Source organism: Trichosurus vulpecula, chromosome 1 (assembly GCF_011100635.1).
Source record: "Trichosurus vulpecula isolate mTriVul1 chromosome 1, mTriVul1.pri, whole genome shotgun sequence".
NCBI classification, from domain to species: domain Eukaryota; kingdom Metazoa; phylum Chordata; class Mammalia; order Diprotodontia; family Phalangeridae; genus Trichosurus; species Trichosurus vulpecula.
The window spans coordinates 238745530-238766552 of NC_050573.1; positions in this window are offsets into that span (position 1 = coordinate 238745530).

The window sequence follows — 21023 nt, forward strand, 5'->3', positions numbered from 1 at the left end:
AGATATGGATGAATATCTACAAAAACATAAACTGCCCAGACTAACAGAGAAGGAAGTGAAATTTCTTAATGACCCCATATCAGAAAAAGAAATTGAGCAGGCCATCAACGAACTCCCTAGGAAAAAATCTCCAGGGCCAGATGGTTTTACATGTGAATTCTATCAAACATTTAAAGAACAACTAATTCCAATACTTTGTAGACTATTTGGGAAAATAGGTGAAGAAGGAGTCCTACCAAATTCTTTTTATGACACAAATATGGTACTAATACCCAAACCAGGTAGAGTTAAAACAGAGAAAGAAAATTATAGACCAATTTCTCTAATGAATATTGATGCAAAAATTTTAAATAAAATATTAGCAAAAAGATTGCAGCAACTCATTACGAGAATAATACACCATGACCAGGTAGGATTTATTCCAGGAATGCAAGGCTGGTTCAATATTAGGAAAACTATTAGCATAATTGACCATATCAACAACAAAACTAGCAGAAACTATATGATCATCTCAATAGACGCAGAAAAAGCCTTTGACAAAGTACAACACCCATTCCTATTAAAAACACTAGAAAGCATAGGAATAAGGGGAACCTTCCTCAAAATTATAAATAGCATCTACCTAAAACCATCAACAAGCATTATTTGTAATGGGGATAAACTAGATGCATTCCCAATAAGATCAGGGGTGAAACAAGGATGTCCATTATCACCCCTATGATTCAATTTGGTTCTAGAAACATTAGCTGTAGCAATAAGAGAAGAAAAAGAAATTGAAGGAATTAGAATAGGAAAAGAAGAAACTAAATTATCACTGTTTGCAGATGATATGATGATTTATCTAGAGAATCCTAGAGAATCAAGTAAAAAACTACTTGAAATAATAAACAACTTTAGCAAAGTTGCAGGATATAAAATAAACCCACATAAATCCTCAGCATTCCTATACATTACTGACAAAGCCCAACAGCAAGAGATAGAAAGAGAAATTCCATTCAAAGTTACTGAAGGCACTATAAAATATTTGGGAGTCTATTTGCCAAGGCAAACCCAGGGCCTATATGAACATAACTATGAAACACTTTTCACGCGAATAAAATCAGATCTAAATAAATGGAGAAATATCACTTGCTCATGGTTAGGCCGAGCTAATATAATAAAAATGACAATTCTACCTAAATTAATCTATCTATTCAGTGCCATACCAATCGAACTACCAAAAATTTTTTTTACCGAGCTGGACAAAATAATAACAAAATTCATTTGGAAAAACAAGAGGTCTAGAGTATCTAGGATATTAATGAAAAGACATGCTAGAGATTGTGGTTTAGCCACACCAGATATTAAACTGTACTACACAGCAGCAGTCATCAAAACTGCCTGGTACTGGTTAAGAAACAGGGGTGTGGATCAGTGGAATAGGATAGGTACACAAGTAGGTGAAATCAACAAGTTTAGCAATCTACTCTTTGATAAACCCAAAGAAGCCAGTTTCTGGGCTAATAATTCACTATTTCACAAAAACTGTTGGGAAAATTGGAAAATGGTAGGGAAAAAACTGGCCATAGACCAATATCTTACACCATATACCAAAATAAAGTCAAAATGGGTTCATGATTTAGGAGTAAAAGTTGATACTCTAAATAATTTGGGAAAGCAAGGAATAGTTTACTTATCAGATTTGTGGAAAAGTAAAGAATTCATGACCCAACAAGAGATAGAGAGCATTACAAAATGCAAAATGGATAATTTTGATTATGTCAAATTGAAATGTTTTTGTACAAAAAAAGCCAATGCAACAAGAATTAGGAGGGAAGCAGAAAATTGGGAGAAAATCTTTGCAACTAGTATCTCTGATAAAGGCCTCATCTCTAAAATATACAGGGAGCTAAGCCAAATATATAGGAATACAAGCCATTCCCCAATTGAGAAATGGTCAAAGGATATGAACAGGCAGTTTTCAGAGGAAGAAATTAAAGCTATCTACAGGCATATGAAAAAATGCTCTGGATCGCTGCTGATTAGAGAAATGCAAATCAAAACAACTCTTAGATACCACATCTCTCCTGTCAGATTGGCTAAAATAACAAATCAGGAGAATGATAAATGCTGGAAAGGATGTAGGGAAATTGGAACATTGTTGCATTGCTGGTGGAGTTGTGAGCTGATCCAGCCATTTTGGAGGGTGGTGTGGAACTATGCCCAAAGGGCTATAGAAATGTTCATACCCTTTGACCCAGTAATACCACTTCTAGGGTTGTATCCCAAAGAAATCATGCAAGCGGGAAAAGGACCCATATGTACAAGAATATTTATAGCAGCTCTCTTTGTGGTAGCCAAGAATTGGAAAGCAAAGGGATGCCCATCAATTGGGGAATGGCTGAACAAGCTGTGGTATATGAAGGTGATGGAATACTATTGTGCCATAAGAAATGGGGATGATGCAGACTTCATAACAACCTGGAAAAACCTACACGACATAATGCTGAGTGAGCGGAGCAGAGCCAGGAGAACGTTGTGCACAGCCACAGATATGTGGATTCCGTGAGGTCCAACCCTGACATACTGCGCTTCTTTCAGCAACCTAAAGGGGCAAGGACAATTCCAGGGGACTCACGATGGAGAATGCTATCTTCATTCAGAGAAAGAACTGCGAAGTTTGAAAACAGACTGAGGCACACTACATGCTCGCCTTTTCTGCTTCTCTTTTGTTTTTGTTTTTGGGGTTTTTTTTTTCTTGTTTGTTTTGTTTTTTTTTTTTTTGGTTCTGTTTCTTCTTTCTCATGATTCATTCCATTGGTCAAAATTCTTCTCCACGACTTGACTAGAGCATAAATTAATTCAATGCGAAGTTATACATGACAGTTATATGAGACTTCATGCCGTCTTAGGGAGGGAGGGGGGAGGGAGGGGAGAAAAACTGGAACTCAAAACTATGTAGAACCGTGTGTGGTAAACTAAAAATAAATAAAACACCTTTAAAAAAAATAAAATAAAAATAAGAAGATAAAAAAAAAATTATTTGAGATAATAAGCGTATTATGAGAGGCAATGCAAAGTAATGAATTGAAAGCTGGCCTCAATTCTAGGAAGACCTGCATTCAGGTTTTGTTTCAGAAATATATTAGTTATGTGACTCTAAGCAAGTGAAAACCACCCAGTGCTGTACATAACTTTCTAAGTCTCTCATTTGCACAAAAGATGCTAACCTGAATAGGTTGAAAAATTTCTTTACTCAGAGATTGTATATACAAAGGAAATCATAAATCTGGCTCCTTATCAACAAACTAAACCAATTCTGATGGTTTTAGTTGAGGCTCACAATGCATTTTCTAACATTGAATCAAAGATTTAGAGTTACAGAGAAATTAGGGACATTCTAACACAATCTCTCATTTCACACATGAAATTGTGAGTCCCCTGAGAGCAGAGAATATCTTTTTCCTCTTTTTAAATGTATCCTTAGTGCTTAACACAGCTCCTGGAACACAGTAAGTGCTTAATAAGTATTTATTGACTTTGTGATGTTTCAGAAACTGAGACAACAAAGAAGTGATGAGAGTTGTCCAAGATCACACAGATAATCAGCAAAAGAGGTAGGACTCAAAAAATAGTTCTTCTGAAACTAAATCCAGCACTTATACTGTTTGCAAGAAGTAATATTTATACTTCTGGTATCTTCTCATAAAGGTATCAGAATTTGTTAAATGAGTCACAAAATCTAGGACCTAAACTTTTTTGCTTCGGCTATATATCAGAAGCCTGACTTAATCCTCCTCACCCACCTCAAGCTAAAAGTGACTTTCCCTTCCTTAAATATCAAATTATCAGGATATATATTGACAAAATGTCAATTTTGTCTTGATTCTCTTTGCCAATAACTCTACATTGTGCCTCATCGTATCTGTGTGTATTAGATTGTAAGCTCCACAAGGACAAGGACTGTGGTGTTTACCTTTGTATACGTAGCTCCTAACCCTGTATTTCTTATGTGATCATAGTAAAAAAATACTTTTGAATGAATTGTGGAATGAATGAACATGGCTGATAATTTACCATTTGTACTATTTATTTACTTCTTTGAGGAAGATAGTCAAATTTGCAAGACAGAATTTCTTTTCAAAATTAAAATAGAGCTGGTCCAGGGGGGCGGAGCCAAGATGGCGGCTGGTAAGCAGGGACTAGAGTGAGCTCCGTACCCGAGTCCCTCCAAAAACCTATAAAAAATGGCTCTGAACCAATTCTAGAACAGCAAAACCCACAGAACAGCAGAGGGAAGCAGGGCTCCAGCCCAGGAGAGCCTGGATGGTCTCTGGGTGAGGTCTCTTCCACAAGGAGCTGGGAGCTGGGAGCTGGGAACGAAGTGGAGCAGAGCCCAGCCTGAGCGGCGTGGACCATCCAGACCACAAGCCGGGCGGAGGGGACCCTAGCGCCCTGAATATGTGAGCTGCGGCAGTTACCAGACCCCTCGACCCACATACACCAAAGACTGCGGAGAAGGTTAGTGGGAAAAGCTGCGGGAGTGGAAGGAGTTCGCGGTTTGGCTTCCAGCCCTGGGGGCAGCAGAGGTGGGGCAGCTACAGCTGTTGTTACTTCTGGCTCCAGGACCACCTGGTGGGAGGAATTAAATGGCAAATCAGAGCAGGAGTGCAACAGCCTGCTGAAGATCTAAGCCCAGTCTGGACTGGGGGTTCTTGGGGAAGGAGGAGTGCGGCTCTGACAGAGCTGCCACCTCCCCCCCAAACGTGGAACATAGAACTCGTTAGTCTACAAGCAGTCATAACCCCACTGAAAAACTCAAGGGTCAAGTTAGTTGGTTGGGAATATGGCCAGGCAGCGAAAATGTGCCCAGATTCAGTCTCAGACTTTGGATTCTTTCTTTGGTGACAAAGAAGACCAAAACATACAGCCTAAAGAAGACAACAAAGTCATAGAGCCTACAACAAATGCCTCCAAGAAAAACATGAACTGGCCCCAGGCCATAGAAGAACTCAAAAAGGATTTGGAAAAGCAAGTTAGAGAAGTAGAGGAAAAATTGGAAAGAGAAATGAGAAGGATGCGAGAAAACCATGAAAAACAAGTCAATGACTTGCTAAAGGAGACCCAAAAAAATACTGAAAAATACACTGAAGAAAACAACACCTTAAAAAACAGACTAACTCAAATGGCAAAAGAGCTCCAAAAAGCCAATGAGGAGAAGAATGCCTTGAAAGGCAGAATTAGCCAAATGGAAAAGGAGGTCCAAAAGACCACTGAAGAAAATACTACTTTCAAAATTAGATTGGAGCAAGTGGAAGCTAGTGACTTTATGAGAAATCAAGATATTATAAAACAGAACCAAAGCAATGAAAAAATGGAAGACAATGTGAAATATCTCCTTGGAAAAACCACTGACCTGGAAAATAGATCCAGGAGAGATAATTTAAAAATTATTGGACTACCTGAAAGCCATGATCAAAAAAAGAGCCTAGATACCATCTTTCAAGAAATTATCAAGGAGAACTGCCCTGATATTCTAGAGCCACAGGGCAAAATAGAAATTGAAAGAATCCATCGATCACCTCCTCAAATAGATCCCAAAAAGAAATCTCCTAGGAATATTGTCGCCAAATTCCAGAGCTCCCAGATCAAGGAGAAAATACTGCAAGCAGCCAGAAAGAAACAATTTGAGTATTGTGGAAACCCAATCAGAATAACCCAAGATCTGGCAGCTTCTACATTAAGAGATCGAAGGGCTTGGAATGCAATATTCCGGAGGTCAATGGAGCTAGGATTAAAACCTAGAATCACCTACCCAGCAAAACTGAGTATCATGTTCCAAGGCAAAATATGGAGTTTCAATAAAATGGAGGACTTTCAAGCTTTCTCAGTGAAAAGACCAGAACTGAATAGAAAATTTGACTTTCAAACACAAGAATCAAGAGAAGCATGAAAAGGTAATCAAGAAACGGAAATTGCAAGGGACTTACTAAAGTTGAACTGTTTTGTTTACATTCCTACATGGAAAGATGATGTGTATGATTCATGAGACCTCAGTATTAGGGTAGTTGAAGGGAATATGCATATATATATATATATATGTGAATGTGTATGTATGTATATATCTATGTGTATATGTATGTATGTGTATGTATGTGTGTATATATATATATATATATATGTAAAAGAGAGAGAGCAGACAGAGGGTGAGTTGAAGATGAAGGGAAGATATCTAAAAGAAATAAAATGAAATTAAGGGATGAGAGAGCAACATACTGAGAGAGGGAGATAGGGAGAGATAGAATGGGGTGGATTATGTCGCATAAAGGTGGCAAGAGGAAGCAGTTCTGTGGGAGGAGGGGAGAGGGCAGGTGAGGGGGGAATGAGTGAACCTTGCTCTCATCAGATTTGGCCTTAGGAGGGAATACCATACATACTCAGTTGGGTATCTTACCCCACAGGAAAGAAGAGGGAGGAAGATAAAAAAAAATAAAAGGGGGTGGGATGATGAAGGGGAGGGCAGATGGCGGTGGAGGTAATCAAAACAAACACTTTGGAAAGGGGACAGGGTTAAGGGAGAAAATTCAATAAAGCGGGATGGGTTGAAAAGGAGCAAAATGTAGTTAGCCTTTCACAACATGAGTATTGTGGAAGGGTTATACATAATGATACATGCGTGGCCTAGGTTGAATTGCTCGACTTCTTAGGGAGGGTGGGTAGGAAGGGAAGAGGGGAGAGAATTTGGAACTCAAAGTTTTAAAATCAGATGTTCAAAAAAAAAGTTTTTGCCTGCAACTAAAAAATAAGATACACAGGCAATGGGGCGTAGAAATTTATCTTGCCCTACAAGAAAGGAAGGTAAAAGGGGATGAGAGGGGAGGGGGGGTGATAGAGGGGAGGACTGACTGGGGAACAGGGCAACCACAATATAAGCCATCTTGGAGTGGGGGGGAGGGTAGAAATGGGGAGAAAATTTGTAATTCAAACTGTTGTGAAAATCAATGCTGAAAACCAAATATGTTAAATAAATAAATTTAAATTAAAAAACATTTAAAAAAATTATAAAAAAATTAAAATAGAGCTGATTTAGAGGTTAGTTTTTTGGATTTCTTTTCTGTTACCTCTCATATTTTTCCTTGACAAAATGTTTAGAGGTAAAGCTCTGTATTATTGCAATAATTTTTACTTGGATTGCCTGGTAAGTTTTTTTTCCTCTTCTTTAAATAAGCTGGGATTCTCCTTCCCTACTTTATCCTTGTCCTAATTTCCTTCTCCTCCCTTCTCCCCATTCTTCCATGATTTATTACTTTCTAAAGCCATTCAGTTTAGGAAGTTCACAAGTTAGTTCTCTTTAATACCCTATTGTGTCTGCCATCTGGCCCTGCTGCTTGGATTACATTCCAGTTTTCTTTTCCAAATACTCCCATATCTGTTTTTAATTCACTACTATTTTTGTAAGATGGTACTTACCTCCCAATTGTTCTTTCTTTCCCTTTACTGTAAGACATGTAGAGGTAGGAAAATGATGAATGAGATGACCAATTTTAAAAGGTCATTGTTAATATTTTTGGCCTTCTTTATTTTTAGGGGACTTGATTCAACCTTTCTTAAGAGGTATATCTTTACAACTTCTTTGTTAGCATATAGAACTGGTTTTCCTTTGTCCCTATCCTCACAAAATAAATTGTATATACATAACACTTTAAGCACTGTAACCACTTTTCCCTCAACAATTCTCAGATAGAGTATAGATATCATTTCCCCCATTTCTCATAAGAGAAAACTGAGCTCATAAATATTAAGTGATTTGTCTATGGTTACACAGATAGTAAATGAGAGAGCTAGGGTTTGACCAGTCTTTTGAATTCAAGATTATCACACTTTCCAACAAACCATACTGGCTCTCTAACACATTTAACTGCATAAAACTAATAAGTAGAGCCAGAATCCCCTTTTACTTGTGCTCCTCCCCTTAACAGTTTCCCTCAGGTGTATGTCATCCATAGAATATGAGGCAATATTCAATTAAAACCACAGGTTATTAGTGCCTATTAAAATGTTTCTTTGATTAGCCAACCAAAAGGCAGAGTAGTTCAAAGTAAAATACATTAATTGAGAAGTATATTAAGGTGAATGACAGGGAAAATTATTTCTCCTCTCCCATTTGTAAAGAAAGCACAGTAGGCAGCTAGATGGCACAGTGAGCAGAGTGCTGGGTCTGGAGTAAAGAAGAGTTATATTCATATCTAGCCTTAGACACTTACCAGCTAGGTGATGATGGTTAAGTCACTTAATTTCTGTATGCCTCAGTATCCTCTATTGTAAAACGTGAATAATAATAACACCTATCACACAGTTGTTATAAGAATCAAATGAGATCATATGTGTGTGCCTGGCACATAGTAGGCACTTAATAAATTCTTGTTTCCTCTCCCTTGGGTTGCAAAACACTACCAGTGGGAGAGGAGATATTGCCCAAGAACTTACATGGAAAGAGACAAACACATGACCAAATAATATGTTCGTTTCTGGCAAATTGCTATGAGTCTCACAGAGATTAAATGATTTCCTTATGACTTTCAGCTAGTAAGTGTCAGAGGCCCAATCTGAACCCAGACTTTTCTAACTCCAAGATGAACACTGCACTATGGTAAAGTGTTTTTTTTTTTTCTACTGAGTTGGAATCCTCTGCTATCCTGTTGTTTCCATAATGCTGTTTTCTCTCTACTCTCTATTGATGTCTCTGTTGAGGGTTGTGGCTCCCACATAGACCATAGGCTGCATGTTTAACACCTTGAATCTAGTCCATCTCCCACATTTTACAAATAAATACAAGATGCAGGAAAGCTGATTTACATGCCCAAGGTTATACAGGTAATAAGTTTGAAAACAAGGACTTCAAATCCTGCAGTGCTTGCCAGTTCCCTACACTACTTCTGTCATGTTGAATTCCCAACCTAACCTAAATATTAAATATTTATTGAAAATAAAAGTACCACGTTCAACTGTTATTAATTCGGTAAGTATTGCATAGTGACGATTTTTAAGATGTAATTTGGACTCTCTGCTAGGTCTTTTCGATCAAAGTAGCAAACACCTTTGGTAAGGAGCAACTTGCTTTTTGGCTTGCCTGGTTTCTTTACTTGCATAGGGATTAGTCTATTAGCTTTTGGTATTTATAGCTCCAGAGACAATTCAAACATATCATGTGATTTCAGACACTTGCCAGCTATCGCAGCTAGCAGAGTCTTGAAGCATTTAGGCCTGTCTTCTGAACTCCATTTCTTCTGCTGCCATTTGAGTTTTCATTCTAAATTTTTATGCAAGTTATAATCTATTTAACATCAAACATATCCCGTGCTTGTTAATTGGGCCCCACTTCAAGTGGTCCCAAACGTTCTACTTAGATAAATAGCAAAGTAGCCCTATAGAGCTCGGCAAGATCTCCACGGTGCCTCCTGATGGCCATGTAAATGAACTAGCAAGTACCACTACAAAGAACCAGGTAACTCTGGAGAAGCCAGCAACTTTTGCCCTAAAGCACCCTCCTCCAACAAATATAACTGAACTCACTAGATAAATTTTCTGTTCTTTGTTTCCAGTGAATATGATTTCCAAACCATGATATGTGCCAACTTGGGGGTATTACTTCAGTAATAAAGAATGTATTCAGAATGTGTATAGAAAAAGGCTCTCCATATTTCTCACATCTATCCCCTTTATTTTATCAAGGTAAGACTTAAACCAAGCAATACAATCAAATTCCCTGATGATATACCCATGGACTGCAATTCCATGGGCAGTCAGCCATACTTTTTCCTTGACCTATCACCTACTAAATGTACAGCGCAATTATCCTCAAATGCTACTGCAATAGTGCTCAACTGCCCTTGTGTTGGTGCACCATGCCTCTGAATCTTCTGTCATAGAGCACTGCTGACAGGAAGCTGCAAGAAACCTGATGCTTGGCAAAGTAGAAATGAAAGAGAACTTAGATCCAGTGCTAGAACGGACCTCCGTAGCCTACTAGCCAAACAGGCTCTAATTGAAAGAAGTGACTCCATTTTTGATCACCGACTGATCTGCCTATACACCCAATAACTGGTTTAGTCAACTTCATTTAAGCCAGGCTCATATAGTTGTAATAAATTTAGCAAACCGCACATAAATCAGGTATATAAATTTTCCTAATCACAATGCCTTATGAAAGGAGAGGCGTTTCTCCCCTTGGTTCCTATAAATCTGCCCAGCAACAACAATCGGATATAAATGCAGAGACCCAGAGCTCTGTTCTCTCAATCGGGGTATACATTTCACCATATTCCTATGCCATTCCTCATACTAGTCCATGAGACCGAAGGGCTTGAGGGTCAAATGCTTACATCCCTCTAAAAAATAAACTGCCTTACCTGTGATCTTTTGAGCACTTGTGTTACTTTTTAATACTTCACTCATGATTCCTTCATATCTCTTTATTTTGTTGCTAAGGGAATTGAGACCCAATGAGGTTAGGTTACTTGCTAAATATATCAAACAAATATGACATGGTATTCAATGTTCAATGTTAATGTTTCCTTGCTTCCACAAAGAAGGGAGGGAAGAACATTCCTATAGCTTGTATCTTTTTTTTGGAGGTCAATCTTGGTCATTATAACTTCACGGAATTCAGTTTTGATTGTTTTTACATAACTATTATTTCCATTTCTATCTATAGGACAGTATTTTCCTAGTTGTATTTATTTCACTTTTAATCAGTTTACATAAATTTACCTATGCTTCTCTATATTCATATCTTATAATGCAGTAATAGCTTATTAAATTTATGTACCAAAATTTGCTTAGTCATTCTCTAGTTGCTGGGCATCTGCATTTATTCTGCATCATTGTTATCAAATGTGCTAGTAAAATATTTTGGTGCATATGCTCCCCCCACATACACACCTGTTTTCTTAATCATTGACCTCTTTAGGCTTCATTCTCAGCAATTAGATCACCAGGGCAAAAGGTAAAAATATTTTATTCATTTTCTTAGCATCATAGCAAATTGCCTTCCAGAATGATTGGAATAATTCAAGTGTGCTTGCCTTTCTACAATGCCTCTGTCACTGACTATATCCAACTGTCATTATTCTTGACACCGAGAATGACGTAAAACCTTCATTTTGATTTGTGTTTATTTTGTTGCCAGTGATTTGGAGCAATCTTTTACATAGAATTGTAGTAGTTTCTGATTCTTCTTTTGAGAAGTGTGTATTCACAGCTTTTGACCACTTCTTCATTGGGAAATGACTTCTAGTATTGATATGTTAGTGTTTCCTATAAATCTTGGGTGTCAGACCCAAATATTTGATTCAAAGGATTCTCAAGTTCTTTTATCCTAGTTTCTTTGATTTCATTTTAAAGCAAAAGTTTTTCAAGTTCATTTATTGAAATTGATCTATTGTATCTTTTTGTATTCCCCCTTGTTTGGTGAGCAATAAATAATACCGCTAAAAGTAACAAAAATAGCTTTTCGTTTTTGACCCAGAGAAACCACGTCTGGCCATATAGCTTATGGAGATAAGTCAAAACAAACAGAGACATCTCATATACAGCAAAATACTCACAGCAGTATGTTTGCAGTAGTAAAGAGCTGGTACAAAGGAGATGTCCATTTTATTGGGGAGTGGCTAAACAAATGGTTATCCATGCACATAATTGACAATGGTGCTGTCAAATATGAAGATGATAAACGTAGAGAAAGGCAAACAGATCAAATAGAAAACTCTCTGACTTTTAGAGTCATTCATAACCTTGCCCCTTCCTACATTTCCAGTCTTTTTCCACCTTATTTGCCTCCACATATTCTGTGATTGAATGACACTGACCCCCTCACTGTTCCTCAAACAGAACACTTTGTCTCTCAACTCTAGACATTTGTTCATTCTTTTCCTGATGTCTGGAATCTATCTCTCTCCTCATCTCTGCCTCCTAGCCTTCCTGCTTGCTTCAATTCTCAGCTAAAGTCCAATCTTTTGTAAGAAGCCTTTCCCAGTCCTCCTTGATCTTAGCCTTCCCAGCAACGCTGTCTCCAATTCATCCTGTGTAAATCTTACTTGTATATCATCACTTGCATGATGTCTCCGCCTTTAGAATATGAGCATCTTCAGAGAAAGGACAGGTTTTATTTGTTCTGTTTTGTTTTTTTCCCTTTCTTTGTATGTCTAACATTTACCTGAGTGCCTATGAGCAGCTGCTTAATAAATGCTTGTTGACAACCTGACTTGAAATATTTGAAGATGCTAAGTGAAGTAAACAGACCTTGGAGGATACTGTATAGAACCATAGTAATATAAATGGAAACAACATAATCAAAGGACTCCATGATATCATAGCCAACCTTGACTCCAAAGCAGAGGTATTTTTGAGTTTACCAAACACTGAGTGATTGAGTAAAATTGTTTATGATTCTTTCTCATCTTTGTCTGTTTTGCTGATTTGTGTTTCTACTTTTGATCTATTACCAGTTAGGTTTGATGATTAAAGGACTGTAGTATATTTTGTGGTCAGGAAGGACTACTGTCCCTTCATTCCTACTTGTTTTTCTATCATTCACATTAAGAACATAGATCTTGTTTTCTTCTAAATTAATTGTCATATTTTCTCATATAAAATATCCCCTTACTAGTTTGAACATAATAGCACTAAGTTTCGAATTTATTTAGAGAGTGTTATTGATTTTATTTTATTGGCATAACCCAAATGCTGAATAACTTCTTTAAGTATTTTTCATTCTTTATTTTGTTAGATAACGCATGTATCTGTAGAGGTCACCAGTGTACCTTGCTGGTTCAACCACCAAATGTTGTATGCATTTTGTAGTTTTTTGAATCAGATTCCTTTCTCTGTTATTTTCTTCTTGATGGCGTGTAGTATTGCTATTACTATTGATTGATATTCCTAGTGATTTACTGTAGTTTTATTTTCTATTTGGTTAATTTACTGAAATTATGAATTTTTTCTTGATTAATTTCTCTGCTAATTTCCTGCATTTTCTAAGCGCATTATTCAAAATTAGGGATAGTTTTGTCTCCCATTTGCCTACCTCCATGCCTTTAATTTCCTTATTATTTCTTATTGCTACTGCTAATATGTCTATAATTATGCCAAAAAAAAGCAAAGACAGAGTGCATCTTTGCTATAGTCGTATAATGTTTTGGAAATCTACTGTTTCATTGATATGCAATACTACATTCTGGTTTTAGTATATACTTCTAATATTTCAAAAGGTTCTACTCTACTTATTTTTGTAGGATTTTGTCATAAAGGAGTGTCAGACCTTGTCAAAGGCTTGTTCTGCATCCTTTGAAATAATCATGTATTTTGAAATGTTTTTGTTTTCAGCAAGTTCGATTATGTTAATTATTTTCTTAATGATAAATAACTCTTGCAGGCCTTGTATTGTTGTTGTTTATCCTTCATTTTTAAGAGAACCAATGACATCACTAGGCAGTGTGTTGACTTGTATGTGAATGGGATTTGTGAGGCAGAGTTTTACAGTCATCAACCTCACTCTCTCTCCCAGAGTCAGAGACATTGAAGTGCCACGGCAAGATAAAAGTCAAGATGACTGATGGCCTGGGATGCAGTGGATTTCCTTAATTCTTCAAAGTCTGACTGAGTTCTAAGCTCTCCACAGCACCTGCTTTAGCAGTCTTCATGGCCATTGGAAAAATCATCCTTACCTGCATGTACTTCCAGGAAGTCTTCACAAGCTTGGGGTAATTATCCCTCTAACTCACTGATGGATCTGAGGCCTGTCAGTTATCTTCAACTTGGTTTAGCCCATCTGCCAAGATGGTTTTACTGGGGTATAGCTGCTGTGCATGCTACAGCTTTTTGGAGCTACTTTCGTTGTTGCTGTCATTCAGTTGTTTCATTTGTGTCCCATTCTTTGTGACTCCATTTGGGATTCTCTTGGCAAAGATGTTGGAATGGTTTTCTACTTCCTCCTCCAGATCATTTTACAATCAGAAAACTGAGGCAAAGAGGGTTATGTGACTTGCCCAGGGATACCCAGCTAGTAACTGAGATCGGAATTGAGCTAGTGAAGTCATCCTGGTTCCACAATTAGTGCTCTATCCACTGCACCACCTAGGTGCCAGCCCTTGTATAAATCCAACTGATTTTAAAAAATTGCTGTAGTCTTTCTGCCAAGTATTTAAATTTTTGAACTTATATTCATTAGTTATTTTCTATGATAATTCTAAATTTTGCCGCATTATTCTTTGGTTTTGTATTAGGAATAAATTTTTCTGATAAAGTAAATATGTTGCAATATGTTCTTTCTCAGCTTTTGAGAATAACTTGTATAATAAAGAATGTTCTTTAAAACTTTGATAACATCCTCCTGTAAATCCCTCTGCACCAAGGTCACTTCTTATTGTTGTTGTTGATGGTGGTCTATAGATTTCCTTTTATCTGAAACTGGATTGTTTAAGATCTGTATTTAGTGCTCTAATAATTCAGGTATTTTATGGTTATGCAGACATATATCTTTAAAATTATGAGATGTAATTTTGTGCTTGGAGAATAGGTTCTAATACTTGTTTTTATTTATTCTCTCCTGCGATTTCACTTTACTTATATTTAGTTAATTAGCTAAAGGTTTATCCATATTGTTAGTGTTCTGAAACAAATATCTGCTTTTAGTCCCATCAATTTTATAGATTTCTTGGTTCTTAAAGTATCTATTTTATTCCAATTGTTAAAATTTCCTTTCATGCTTATGTTTGTTAATTTGCTGATTTTCTCATTTAAAATCATGAATTCAATTGAATAATCATTTGTTTTTCTATTTAGTTATTGCGTGTTTTCAAGGATATGCTTTTTTCCCCTCTGAGAACCACTTTAACTTTAGCTAAGAAATTTTAACCTATGGTCCTATCAATATCATTCTTTTCTACATAGTTTGTTTTTTTGTGATTTGCCCTTTGACCTACATATAATTCAAGATTTTTTTATTAAGTGAGGTCAGTTTTTCAGAGTATGTTATTTGGCACTCAAGTTTATGAATCTGATTTTTTTAATAAAATATTCCATTCCCTTTAGTGAGTTCTTGTGACTGTAGAATATTCTTGAGTTATTAAAATATACTTTTCTTTTTGTACTTATTCTTTATATTTTTATATTTCAGTTGTAATTGAAATCATTAAATTTAACCACTATGTGTCTTGCTGTTTGAAACATTTTTTTTTCTGGCAATATTCTGTGGATTCTCTCGATTGTTCTTTGCCAACTAACTGAGGAGAGCCATACAGCTTTGTTTTGCAATACATTGTTGTATTATTCTCTTAATTATGGTATTGTGCTTTTTAAATGTGCTCTCCTTCTACAAGAGCCCTTTCCTGCTATTTCCCACCTCCCTCTACCAAAACTAGTGGTTACCCTTTGAGATCACCTGTCATTCACTCTGTATGGATCTTATACAATTCTATAATCATTCTGCATATATCTTCTATAACTGTATGCCTAATTTTTTTTTGCTTGTTATCTTTCTCATTAATGTGATCTTTTTGAGGGCAGAATCTGTGTGTTTGCCCTTCTTCACATTCCCAGTACTTATTATAATGCCTGGCACATAAATCTTAACTAAATACTTGTTGAATGACTGTTATGTTCTCCTTAACCCCGTCTAATCAATGTTATATCTTTATGAATCTTGTCTTCATGGTCAATTGCTTTGACTTTTTATAGAATTCCTATTTATATTTATACATGGACGTCTTTTTACCCAGATAGACTGTAAGCTTCTTGAAGGGAGAGACTGCTTTTTTTTGCTTTGTTTTTTCCAAATATTGTTACACATTGTCTGGCATGTCATAGGTACTTCCTAAATGTCTTTTGATTGGTTTCATCCATCATACAATTGAGTATTGGCATGAGTGTTCCTCTCATTTAAGCTATTCTATAAATGCTTGACTTTGGTGTCCTTGGGAACATTTAGACAGGAAGGAAAGAAACAAGTGTTTGCTGCCTTCACATAGCATTATCAACCCATGTCACTTGAGACCAAATTGCTAAAGGTTTGCATTTTCATCTGATGGAAACCGGGAGCTTAATGCCTCCAGATAGCAATGTTGTGGGAAGATAGCATGGGAAATGACCTTTTTAATGAAAAAAGACAATATTAAAAACAACCTCTTTAGAATATGTGGGAAGAGAAAAATAAGGAATATTTAATATGTCTTTATTTGCCTATTTCATCACTACTCAAAGATCAGGATGTATTTTTTTTTCCTCTCAAATAGTTAAGAGAGTAAGAGACAAATAGTACAATGGAACAAATAGAAAGAAATAGATTAAGCTAATTCTTCTTTACGACATGACTAATGTAAAAATGTTTAATATGAATGCATACAAAGAGCCCATATCAGATTGCATACTGTCTTGGGAAGGGGGGCAAGGAAGGAAGGGGAGGAAATTTAGAACTCATTTTATGGAAGCAAATGTTTGAAACTAAAAATTCATTCATTTGTTTATTTTTTTAAAAATAAATTAAGCTTTGAAGGAAATAATTTTTAAGAAGAGATTTGCCTTCATTCTCATTGGTGTCTGGTCTTCAAAGCTATCCCAATGGCTCAAGAAGTTAGTTTAGTTAGAGAAAAAGTAAGTGTAATTTTTAAAAATGACATTCCTTTTTTCTCCCCCTGTCACATTTGATTTTTACCAGTTTTAAATGGAGGGGAAAATGCAATCAAACATTCATTCATTTTTAATTTACATAATAGGATATATGTGTGTGTGACACACATAGACATAGACACACACACACACACACACACACATACACACACATACACAGCTTTACCAAGGAACTTACTTGCTATTCTATGGTAAAAAGTAACTGACCACATTAGTTGGTGAAACAATAAGGACCTAAATAAATATAGATCATTCCAAGTTTAAATCTTACGATTTATAATTTTAAAATATTGTTATGAGTGACAAATTATATTTCTTACTCTGGGTTTGAAAGATCAAGTCAAAAGTGGCTCCATATCTCCCTTAAAAAGCAATAATTCCTTAGGCAAATGTGAATATCATCTATCTATCAGAGCATCTTCCTATTAGAAAGGAAAAGATTATTTTTTCTTCTTATTAACAACATTGAGATGTCTCAGGATTCAGGTGGGTAGGCTGAATTCGAAGGAGATATCACCCTCTGAAAATGAGTCATATTATCATCACCCAGGAGACAGAAACACTAACCAATAAAACACACTGTAATTTAAGGAATTTGGTGGTATTGGTCAAAGTATCACCTCCTTGGCACTTTCTGTCATTTGACTTTCAAATTTCTTTTGTATTCCCTGGGCATTGAATTTTCTGATTGAAAAATTGGTCTCAACCTCTTAAACCTGGGTATTTCACAGATCTGTGGCTGTACTATCAGAGTATTCCCTACTGTCCTCCTAACTTGGATGTCACTTACTCTGTGCCAGATTCAATTTATTTTGCCTTCACTCTCTCTCCATCCAGGCAGGGAACATGGTTAACACTACTCCTGTCTTGGGGAGGTTGTGATAAGGACCAGTTGATAACATCCAAAAATACTCTTGCAAAAGGATAACAAGAGGAAAATGTTGAGAAAATTTCTGCCAAAAAGGCAATCTTGACTGTGAGAAATCTGTGAAAGCTCAAAAACCTAGTTATATTCCAACTGGGCAAAAGATAGCTCTTTCCTAATTCTAATACCCATTAGAATTTGCTTTTAATTATTAGCCCATAAGCTTTGATTTATTAGATGGTACATATTCTCAGGCATATTTTCATTCTCTAGGGGAAAAAGGCTATATACTGGTTGACTCAAAGTAGGACATTGAATATTGACAATTTGCCTCCTCAATGGTACTCTCAACAGTATGCCATTTTCACCTTTACATTTCATAGAACATATGTTAGTTTCAGATTCCAAAATTGTGTCGTACACAAGGAACTCTCATAGGGAGCAAGGAATTAAAGGAACCCAAAAGCAGTTTGGAAAGAAAATAGGCAAATGAAGAGCAAGAAGAAGACTGAAAAAGACTAAATTAATGGCCTATGGAAATTAGAGAATAAAGGACTAGCTCCTTTGAAAAAATCAAACTATTGCAAGGGTGGAAGGGAAGGATACAATACTAATTATGTAATTAGGGTTGATCGGGGAGGCTCTTGATCAATTTTCTTAGTTTTCTCAATAATCTAATGGAATTGAAAGGAGAGATGCTTGAAGGGAAAATCCTGTGGAGATATTGATGTACCCTGGTACCTTGCTGAAAGGAGACACAGAATGTTACCGATTGGTTCCCAGTGACTAGGGAATGCTAGATGAAAGTCAGTGAGGGTGTGTGTGATGGAGAGGAATGGTAGGGGAAGGAATGTTCTTGGTAAAATAGCTTTTCTTAAAATTTTATAAATCACTATTGATTAGTGAAATGCAAAATTAAACAATTGTGAGATACCACCTCATACCTATTAGATTAGTTAATATGGTAGGGAAAGAAAGGGAAGGAAAATAATAAATGTTAAAGAGAATGTAGAAAAATTGGGACACTAATGCACGTTGGTGGAGTTGTGAACTGACCTAACCATTCTGTAGAGCAATTTCAAACTATGCCCAAAGGACTATAAAACTGTGCAAACCCTTTGATCCAGCAATACCACTCCTAAATCTATATCCCAGAGATTTAAAAAAAAAAGGAGGGGTGGGTGAAGGACCTATTTGTATAAAAACAGTTATAGCAACTCTTTTGGTGGTGGCAAAGAATTGGAAACAAAGGATGCCAATCAAATGGGGAATGGCTGAATAAGTTATGGCATATGGTTGTAATGGAACATTACTATGCTTAGGAAATGATGAACAGGCAGGTTTCAGAAAAACCTGGAAAGATTTTTATGAACTGATGGAAAGTGAAGTGGGCAGGACCAGGAGAACATTATACACCTTAACAATGATACTATATGATCATCAGCTGTGGATATAGCCGTGTAGCTATTCTCAACAATTTCAAAGGACTCATGATAGGAAATTCTATCCACCTCTAGAGAAAGAACTGACGCAATCTGAATGCAAATCGAAGCACACCTTTTCACTTTCTGTACTTTTCTGTGTTTTTTTTTTTGGGGGGTGTCTGTCTTCTTTTATAACATGGCTAATATGGTAATCTGTTTTGCAGGATTGAACATATATAACCTGTGGTGAGGGAGGGAAAGAAAAAATTTGGAACTCAAAAAAAATTTAACGAAAGTTAACATTTTTCTTTACATTAAACTAATTTTTTTCTTCCTTAATTAAAGTTTTCTGAGGCATGAAGAAGTAATGTGATATAGAGGGCAAAGTGATGGAGTTCAAATCAAGAAGACCTGGGTTCAAATCATGCTTCTGCAACTTTTGTTATCAAGCATAAGAATCTCTTTGAGCCTCAATTTCCTCATCTATAAAAGGATACATTTGGACTAGATGGCCTCTGAGCTCCTTTTCAACTATAAAATATAATCATATGATCTTGCTAGACTTTTTAAAATACCCTATTATCTATGGACATAGGGGTATGCGAAAGACAGCATTAGTTGGAACTTACAAAGAAACACTTGGTGATAACAGATATGTTAGAAATGAGGCAAGTTCATGGAAACTTAGCCCTAAACATGTTTGTGGGGGAGGGAGAATTTTAATTCACTGGCAATATGATCTCAGAATCTATCCTTGTAGCCAGAGAAGGAATATTTCTTGGGTAGCACCAGCTTTGGGAGTTTCCTCGTAGGTAGCCCAAAGTGTGAGGGTTTCTAGATTTTAATATTCCATTATTGGCCTCTAAGAGGGAGAAGACATCTTCAGTCACATGATACTTGGAGATACACTGAATTGACTCAGTAGAGGAAAGAGAATTGAATCTTGCTGACCCCACTAACGACATGAGCTACATCAATAGTACGGTTCCATGTGAAGAAAGAATTTCGTTCACCAACCTTCAAAGTATATTTACCTTCCACAGGTGGTCTAATGAACTATTTTAGTGTTTCATTTTTCTATCCCTTTTTATGGGCTCCTGTGAGCCCTTTGTATCAGTGCATATTTTTCTTGAGAATGAAATAAAGACTTGTGTACCTAATGTCTACACCATACGTTGAATGCCTAAAGGGAGTTAGGGACCTTGTTACTCACATTTGAGAATATTTAGAGCTATAGGTAACCTAGATTTTTGAGGTTTCCCTAGACTATGACTCCACAGGGGGGCCTATGAGCCAAAGAAACAGCACATCCTCAAGTAATCAATCAGCCAACTAACATTTATTGAGTACCCATTATGTGCCAGGCACTATAAAAAATCCTGAGATTACATAATGAAAAGCAGAACTATTCCTGCCCTCAAGAAATTTAAATTCTACTTGAACAACTTACACTAGTATACATATGTAAGGCACTCATAGTCAGGAGGATGAAGAAAAACTCCATACATAAGGTGATCCTTGAGCTTCATCTTGAAGGAAACTAGAGTCTAAGATCCAGAGGTGAAGAGAGAATGCATTCAGGCCTGCGGGATAGCCTGTACAAAAGGCACAGAGGTGAAAGATAAAAACTTTCCTCTATAAAGAAAAGACCAATTTAGCTCAATTTTAGGCTATATGTAAGAAAATAAGGTATAATAAAGCCATAAATCGGGTTATTACTATGTTGTCAAAAGCTTTAAATAACAAACAGAAGTACTGTTTTTTTAAAAGTACTAGGAAACCAATAGATTATATTGAGAAGAGTGATGTCAGACTATATTTAGGGTCTGATCCCCAATATTAGATCCAGTTCTAAGTACAGAGTCTGGTGATCTTGGGCCACAGGTGATGTAGGTATACATATATACATAGATATGTGCATTTGTATATGTGGTTATTCATGTATACACCAATGCACACACATATATAACAGCTTGTCATTTTAGTCAATATATATTATTTACTTATCTGAATACACTAATCGAAAAACATATATATGAACCATTACCATCTGAGATTCCTGTACTTGGTAT